Raw genomic sequence first — 9,738 nt, 5'->3', positions numbered from 1 at the left:
CGGGGCCCTTCAAAGTAATAGAGCGCAAGGGTCCTGCCACCTATCTCATCGACATGGAATCCTCCCGGAACCCCCTCCGGGTCCTCCACGCTAACAGACTAAAGCCCCACTTTGTGCGAACAGAGCTCAGCCTCCTGATGGCCACAGACACTGGGGTTGAAGAAGACTCCGAGCCTCTCCCTGACCTCCTACGGACTCAAGAGCAAGACGGCTCCGTGGATGGGGTCCGGCTCTCAGAGGCCCTCACCAGAGAACAACGCCAAGAGTGTCAAGCCCTCCTATCACAGTTCGCCAGCCTGTTCTCCCTCACCCCAGGTGTCACTTCCTGGTGTGTGCACGATGTGGACACCGGGGACAGCCCCCCTATCCGCCACCGGGCCTACCGCGTGCCAGACCGGGTACGGGCCTGCATCCAGGAAGAAATAGCCAAGATGCTCACGCTCGGGGTCATCGAGCCCTCAGACAGTCCCTGGGCCAGCCCTGTCGTACTGGTCCCCAAAGCAGCTGCCCCCGGCACCACACCAGAACTCCGGTTCTGCGTGGACTACCGGGGCTTGAATGCGGTCACCAGAACAGACGCGCATCCCATCCCCCGGGCAGATGAACTAGTCGACCGAATGGGAGCTGCCCGCTACCTCAGCATCTTCGACCTGACAGCAGGCTATTGGCAGATCGGCCTCACACCCCGGGTGCAAGAACGTTCTGCCTTCTCCACCCCCGATGGCCATTACCATTTCACGGTCATGCCCTTCGGCATGAAGAATGCCCCAGCAACATTCCAACGGCTCGTCAATCAGGTCCTGGCGGGGCTCGAAGGATTCAGCGCCGCCTACCTAGACGACATCGCTGTATACAGCCACCATTGGACCGAGCACCTCCACCACCTCCGAGCAGTGCTGCAAGCCCTTCAGCGAGCTGGCCTCACGATCAAGGCCAGCAAGTGTCAAATTGGGCAAGGGTCTGTAACCTACCTCGGACACCAGGTGGGAAGCGGCCTAGTGGCCCCTCTACAGCTGAAAATTGCTGCCATCCAGGCCTGGCAGCCCCCCATCACCCAAACCGAGGTACGAGCCTTCCTGGGCCTCACGGGCTACTACCGAAGGTTCGTGAAAGACTATGGTGCCATAGTGGGGCCCCTCACAGAACTCACGTCAAAGAACCAGCCCAAGAAAGTCACCTGGACCCCAGAGTGTCAAACTGCATTTGAACAATTGAAGGCCGCCATGTGTTCCGCCCCTGTGCTCCAGGCCCCAGACTACAGCCGGGAGTTCGTAGTCCAGACGGACGCCTCCGACCAGGGCATTGGGGCAGTCCTGTCTCAAGTGAACACCGAAGGCCTTGATCAACCGGTGGCCTTCATCAGCCGGAGACTCCTACCACGGGAGCAACGCTGGAGCACCATAGAGAGGGAAGCCTTCGCTGTAGTATGGGCCCTCAAGAAGCTCCGGCCCTACCTTTTTGGCACCCACTTTCGGGTGCAGACCGACCACCGACCCCTGCAATGGCTGATGCATATGCGGGGGGAGAACCCAAAGTTGCTACGCTGGTCCATCTCCTTGCAAGGTATGGACTTCACAGTCGAACACCGGCCTGGGCCAGATCACGCCAACGCGGATGGCCTGTCCCGGTTTTTCCGCCTCGACGAGGAGAGTCCCCAAGAGGATGGGTAACTCTCCCCGCCTTCAGCTGGGGGGGACGCATGTTGGACAGGCCACATGAAGGGCCGCTCTCCCCCGGCCCAACCAGGCCTGAGTCCAGTCCCGCAAGTACCACACACCACCATTGCACGTCCTCCGTCCCCTCAGGGACCCCTGCCCTCGAGCATGTCGACCTCGTGGGCCCGATCCACTGCCGGCCCACGCGCCCAGCCTGGGGCGCCATCTTGGACACTCCACCACGAGGCCGCCTGGCCCCCGATCGACCTCAACCCTGGGCCTGGCCCGGCCTCAGACATTCCGGCACCACCCTCCACCCAGGAGGTGAGCGGGCTACTTGGCAAGTCAATGGGAGAAAGAGGTGCCGATGGCTCTCCCCCACCAAGTGCCGCTCGCCCATCGCCTCCCCGGGCGCTGGCTCCACCCCCCTGCTGGGTGTCTGGACTCCCTCATCCCGGACCTCCCGACCTCCAAGTGCGAGGGTCCGGACATCAAAGCACGCCAGCCCTATAACTGGGGCAGCTCCAGAACAGGAAGGCAGTTGTATCTTGGAGTCGAGAGACGTAAAGAGGAACTCATCCTGGACGGACTACTGGCGCTGCCGTAGCTCTGTCTTGTGCACCATCGTCCTGCCTGTTGGCGCTGCCACAGCCGTCGTAATCCTCATCACCTTCATCGTCGTCGGGACCTGCTGGCGTGGCCGCGGACCGTTGTAACCGTCATCTTCACCGGGACCTGCAGGCTCCGCCGCGGACCGTCGTTTTCCTTCGTCCATCTCGGGACCTGCCTGGCTCCGCCGCGGCCCGATCATCTAGAACGCCGAGCTCGAGGATTGAGAGCTATTTTCCACTCGTTGGTAACAAAGACTGTCCCGCTACCCCTTTCCTAAACCAGAGACTAGAACCGAGGGGACCCCTGAGTCCAGACCTCCTTGTATCCATCATCGTAACCTAAGAATTGCATATAAAGTCTCGTTAACCTTCAACCTTGTGTGGTGTCCGTCTGTGGGGGGGAAGTTACTTATCTGTACAGTCGTTGGAGACGGCTCTCCCTGGAGACCTCTCCCCGTAACCTCGGCCGACCCTCCCGGTCCGTCTAACACTCGCTTAATAGAAAAAGTGTTGTATAGCCACCATTCAATCTTAAACGAGCAGTAGGATCCCTATATAGAGCCTGTTCAAGAAAGAATCAGGTTCAAAGCCATGTGCATTGTCCACAAGTCCATCTCTGGCAATGGCCCCCCTTTGATTCAGCCCATGGTGCAACCTTTTTGCGCCAGGAAGATATTAAGAGCCAATGATAAGCGACTGCTTGCAGTCTATAGGAACAAACGGGCCCGGTCTGGAGGCCGGCTGTTTTCTTATAATGCAGCTAAATCTTGGAATCAGCTCCTAGATTTCATACGTCTGGAATTTGACCATTTTAGATTCAGGAACCAGATGAAGACTCTCCTCTTTCCGTAATCAGTGGCGATTGAATGGTGTCAAAGGAAGCACTGGCATGCCTATGGGTAGCCATGCGCTATACAAGTGCGTATTCAATTCAATTCTTTCGTGAATCCTTCACCTAACCCAAACCATTCCAGAGTCGCCCACTGGAAGTCCCAGGAGACCCTATGGAATGCATTGTCAGCATCCAAAAGCAAAGCAGCCATAAGGTCCCCTGAGATCTCCGTGGCATCAAGCAATGTTATCAATCGGCAAACATGCTGCGTTGCTCCGAGACCAGTTATAAACCTGTGTTGGGTAGGATGAATAGATTTCCTCAGGATAGGGTTCAACCTCGTTGCCAGGGCTTTGGAGGGCAGCATCACGTGACTCCGCCTAGGCATCGTACACGTGCCTTCGGGCTTCAAAATTTGCTCGTTATGTGGGCGTCTTATGTCGGTGAAGGACACTCACCTCATTTGTATGTGGTGTTTAATTGGAGGATCACGGCACCACTGATTGTGAGGCGTGCCATCTGTTGAAGCCGAAGTTGCGGCGGGAAGGGCTGGATGAAACTACTCTCTGCGCGTCTCTTCAGGTCGACTGCCTCCCCTCGATCAGCCTCGACAGGCGGTTTTAGATACGACCGTGGTCATCTTCTTCGCACTTCTCCGATGTCGCGAGAGCGTCGCTCCCTGGTGGGTAAGTCTCGCAGTCTGTCTCCGGGCGCTGGTGTTCGGCCTACCGGGGGTGTGGACCCCTCGTGGGTGATGCGGCTCCACCTGTCTGCCTCCTATCCACTGCTTCCCGGTGCTAGGGTGTCGAGAGTCCAGATGGAGACATATGCGGCGGCTTTGCAGACCTCACTGGGGTCTCTCTCCCTCCCTCCCTCTCCCTCCCTCTCTCTCTCTCTCTCTCTCTCTCTCTCTCTCTCTCTCTCTCTCTCTCTCTCTCTCTCTCTCTCTCTCTCTCTCTCTCTCTCTCTCTCCCTCTCCCTCTCCCTCTCTCTCTCCCTCTCTCTCCCTCTCTCCCTCTCTCTCTCTCCCTCTCGTCGGCCTTGCCAGAAGGCATGCAAAGTGCCAGCCCATGCATTCCTCTAGATTCTCAGATGATGTCCAGGCTTTAGCTCACCCTCCAATCTAGCGCTGAGAATGGTGAGCAGAAGATTCCAATATGTCCTGCCTTACTGACACTACATCACATCAGGCCAATATGTCCTTAAATGTATCCATGTTGATTATGTTCTTCCATTCGTGATTGAACCTTTCCATATTTTGCAGGTCTACTCCCAGACGTCATGCTGCAAACGATTATTCATCCATAACAGAGGTTTGCTGCTTGTCATGTTACAACCTCCCGATGGGCAGGAAAGATTCACAGTCACCTAAGTTTGACGAGCAGATATAAAAAGTGTAATCTAAGGTGGTGTTTGTATCTAGAGGCATTGTTGGTTTTGGGAAATGTCATTGAGTCAATTTGTGCACGTTTAACCGGAAGTTAAAGATAAAAGTTGCAGTATTCCCACCCCAACTCCAGATGGCAAGAGAATGCACAACAGATAAATCTAAAGCACTACAAGCTGCAACCCAATTATTACAAATAAGTTATGTTTCCCTTCTGGTAGGCTTTGAACCTGGAATAACTACACTGGTAATCAGGTGGATAATATTGTCCAGTTGATGGATGGATGGATGCTTTCAATTTTCTGCCCGCAAATCTCCGCCTCTTGGGACTCAACACCATTTTCTCAAGCCACCACTTGTACACCTCATCTGCTACGAATATTAAGAATGCTAAATTGCCACCTACATATGAGCAAAAGGTTCTACCTGCTGGCAATATTGGCACTGCCCTATAGTTAGCATTTATACACTGAACCAGCACACCACCTAAAGCCTATCCTAGTGGGAATTCGGGCTCTTGCACATGATCACCTCAGATCCTCATTTGGATTTTAGAACCATCACCCACTGCAAAGGAAGTAACATCACAGAATTCCCCATCATCTATCTAGGCACGTAGTAGCATTACTAGTTTTCCTGCCAAAACCATCTTTACAAGTAGCCGCTAACAGGAAATGACCGCCCTTGATCTCCCACCATCCATCTGGACAGGAAGTGACAATACTGTTTTTCCCACCAAATCAGTCTTGGGAAGCGAAGCAAGAGGACTTAATTTCCCATCAGCACAGGATATTACATCATGGCACTCAGGACTCCTTCCAGGACCTACTTAATGACAGAGGACACAGATACTCAGCAGATGCATGGTGGACGCACCAAAGGCAAGCCCGTAACATGGTTGTACCGCGCCTAGCGACAGGAAATTTGGTCTGATCACTGCATCACTCTGTAGCACTCCTTAGTTCACTATACCGCAGACGCCATTTCCCCCACCTGCTGCTGTGCCATACTGCATGCCATGGTAGGAGATTTTACCTGTCCCCACTGCCTGTTCTCCAGCAGCCACCAGCCCACACAAATACCAACAACACCCCCTACCAACACACTCCCCACACAATAACCAACAACACCTACACTCCAGCCCTGTGCCACAGCAAACCCTCGCGTCCACTCCCACTCGCTCGTATGCATACTTTTCCACACCCAATTACTCAGCAAACACAATCGAAATATGGTACCTTCTGTGCAACGAGGCACCCGATATCCTCTTCATCACTAAGACCTTGCTCAACCACTCATTGTCACCTGACAACACTACGGCAATCCCAGGGGCTACAAGGTCACGCAAAATGACCATCTTTTGAAACCAGGAGGAGGACTCGCTATAATTCTACAACAAATCCATTAAATGCACAACATCCTCAGAGAACTACACCCATTCATGGAACACCTGCTCTTCAAGCTGCAAATTTCCCAAACAATAACCATGAAAGGAACCCTTGCCTACCGACCATGCAGACCACAATCCACCTTTACCAACCTCATCATCGACTTTGTTTCTCTGCTCACTGTTGACTCCAGAGCATACATTTTTCCTTTATGACTTCAACTTTCTCCTGGCAAACTGAAACAACCCCTGCCCCATAGTATTCCTCGAAAGCTTGAGCAACATCGGACTCACCGAGCTCATCACAGAATCAACACACACTGCAGGACACATGCTGGACCCCATCTTCACCACAAGTGACCACATTAAATACAACTCCACCACACAGTTCACATGGATTGACCACTCCATCATCCACTTCCAAGTCAACGCCTCTACCAAGTTCAGGACTCCAAGCCTGAGCTCAGGCAAAATCACAGAAGTAGACTGGTTCACTGCCCTCTGCAATGATCAGCCTAGACCCACAGACAACCTTGACAAGGACATAAACTGGATCAGGAACTGCGTGGACTCCCTTGCACCCACTAAACCCAACAAGCATAGTAGATCAAACAATCAGGCCAGTTTGGTCACAGAGAACCTCTAAAACACCAAACAACACTGCAAACAGCTAGAAAGGAAATGATAAGCCAGCCACAACACCACCACCAGACCTACCTACAAGGCTGCACTCAGATGCTATTAACAGCAAATTAGAGAACCCAACAAGAAAAGCCCCCTCGGCACACTACCTCAGGAAGCTACACTGGCTCCTCATTCACAAGCGCAGCCAATTCAAACTACTTACACACACAAACAAAGCCCTACACATCACAGGACTGGAATAACTGAACAGCTGCATACAGTTTCACCAACACACCAGACACCTATGCTCTGCATCACTCGCACACACTCCCCACATCTGTAAAAGCAAAACTGGAGGTCGCTCATTCTCCTACATCGCACCCAAAATATGAAACGATCTCCCTCAACACATAAGAGCATCCTCTGAAGCTGAAGACTGGCTAGATTAAAGTAAATGCCACATTACCAGTTCCTAGGATTAGAAAACCTATGAGTGTTTACACAACAATAAATCACACCTAGAAGGGAGAGAAAAACACTGCATACTTCCATATCTCTGGGCCCTAGTAACAGACAGCATACGTGGTGTCCTATAGATTTTACACTGGTGGTGTAGGATATTGCACAACCAAACCACCATGCTGACTGTATGGATTGCAGCGCATGTGAGGTTTCATACATCCAAATCTCCTACTGCACCCAACCTGTGTCACTTGCGTTACAGTGTGTGTGAGGGTTCTTACAGCAGCCTCTTCTAATATCACAGCAGTTTAAATATTTCTGATAGGTACTTCTTACATCTTGAATATTCCCAGACACCAGAGTGGATCTGGAAACACTAGATTGCTCAAATGGCTCAAGCCCCTGCCTCACTACCTCTGAATTTTATGACGAGGACCCATACAAGGAGCCACTCTAAATGCTGGTGTTGGTTCCTTTTGTGCACCTTTATGACATATATTATGTCTAATTACAGGGCTCAAACTATCTCCAAAATTCTCAGGCTTCAAACCTAGTAAGACTTACAGTATGCAAATGACCATTTTTCATCCCAGCGACTGCACTTGGTGCCTGATCGTTTAAAAAGGCCCACTCCACTAGTGAGACTTGTGCACTGAGGCATTAGTGAAATAGACAATAGACTGACCATGCACCTGAGAAAAAACTATATTGTTAATAGTATAATCAGTGTAGTACACTTTGTATTAATTCATAAAAACAATTGCCACAAAAAGAGTTTGACTTCCCAAAACAAAATATATTAAGCAGTCTTGATTGTAGTTGAATCACATTCTTTATTGAAATTCTTTAAATCTCCTTATTCTTGACTTTAAAAACAACAACCAATTGCTTTGCCCCCAACGCGTTTCATCCCCCTTGGGACTTCTTCAGGGCTTATTATAGTCTTGTTCCTTGAGTTGTTGGTAAGTGTGGCTCCAAGCCAACCTTAGCAGCAACCACGATTGAAAAGGTATTACACGAGACAATCCCCGTTGTTCATGAGGATTTCTATGTTCTGGACGGATTTGTCCCAATTTAATAATATCGCTTGAAAAAGGCTGGTGCGCAATGATTATACTTTTTTATCTTTCATCACAGAAGATGGATTATGCCTTCTAATAGATTCAGTCAATATAAGCCAATGTTCAAATTTCTCTCTCCAGTAAATAGAAAACTTCAAGACTGAAAAATATTTCCTGACGTGAAGTACTCCAAAGAAGCTGAAACATTTCTAATGTTAAAATGCTCTCATGGCATTTGGAAACGAAGTGTGTTAATTCAAAATACAACACCAGTCCCCTTTCTCTACAAGTACAAGAAAGGTCTTAACAATATCGCTGTTCTTAAGTTGTCTTTTCTTCAACTCTTGGTGATTTATAAATAACCACACTTCGTTCCAATAATCCAAAGGAACAAATCCATATTTCATGAAGGTATCAAAATCCCGACAACAGCTTTTCCTTGCTTCTGATCTTGATTGCAATGATCCACTGACTTCCAAAACCTACACACAATTGCATATGTGAACTGACCACAGCTTTTCCTTAATTCTTATCTTGACCGCAATGCTCACCCTAATGTAGATACAGACGCACAACTGCATACGTAAAATATTTATTGGGGACACTGTCCATGTCAAAGTCCAGGATCTCTCTGTCACAAGGAAAGTAGATAAGAGAAGGCAAGGAATACCAGGGTTTCACATCCTCCATCAATGTACTTTGGAGCATCTGTTGAGTGATCTGCTCGAAGTGGCCCGCGATGGCGGCCTGCATCAGTAGCGAGGACAGATGATCATCGAACCATGGTCAAGGGACAAGAGATTGAGATGAAGTCGCACCAGTAGGAGGCTGGGTAGGTGAAGAGCCGGTACTGGAGACTGTGGACCTTCACAGTACTGCTCCAGGTAAGCACGGATGCAGTCAAGTCAAGTCAAGTCATAGAATTTATATAGCGCACTACATACCCAGAGGGTTTCAAGGCGCTTAGGAAGGGGAGGAGGATTCAGGTCAGGTCCCTTTTGTTGCTTCAGGAGTGCACACCTGGGAAAACGTAGGGCATGTCTCTTCCATGGGTCATGGTTCCTCTGCCACTTATTAATCCCCGTACTGGAGTAGAAACACCTTACACTGTCATTGTAACCAAACAAATGAACTCACCTGAAATAGAGACGAACCAGTTTATAGCCGCTGCCCACTATGTTGACCCAGCAGGCTCTCAGTAGGTAAGTTGCCCAATTGAGAGCTTTCTTCTGAGAGTTCCACCGAACATAAAAATACAATAAGCAATGCAAAAACGTAAAGGTCTTCGTTTCCTCTTCTAGGAAAAGATGCAATTCTCTGACTCCGACTCCGTGGCTTTCTTGAAAAAGTTATGCCTAGTTTCCTGCACTGTCTGCTGATGTCTCTCGGATTGCAGCTTTTTGTCTCCTATTTAAGGTATGTCTCCTGCTTCCAAGTTGGTTTCAGACACCTGACCTCTACTTCTGTCAAGGCTCTGGCACCCCTCAACCCTGCTCTGGGAGTCTCCCTAGCTCCCTATTCTATGCCATTGGGCACAACTTGTTTGGGCATGACACACTCGATCCTGCAGTGACACCAAAGGCACAACTGTCCGAGTGGCCCTTTTTGCAGCTTGGCAGGACATATTTGTCCCTGCGTGGAAATGTTGGGCTCTTGTTTCAGTGCTTTAGAAAGCCTGCAGTCCCATACACTGAAAATGTTGATTCTGGGGCAGATACA

This window comes from Lissotriton vulgaris, chromosome 5 (genome assembly GCF_964263255.1).
Source record: "Lissotriton vulgaris chromosome 5, aLisVul1.2, whole genome shotgun sequence".
Taxonomy (NCBI): domain Eukaryota; kingdom Metazoa; phylum Chordata; class Amphibia; order Caudata; family Salamandridae; genus Lissotriton; species Lissotriton vulgaris.
The sequence above is the reverse complement of the archived record's forward strand: the minus strand, read 5'-3'. Positions refer to the sequence as shown.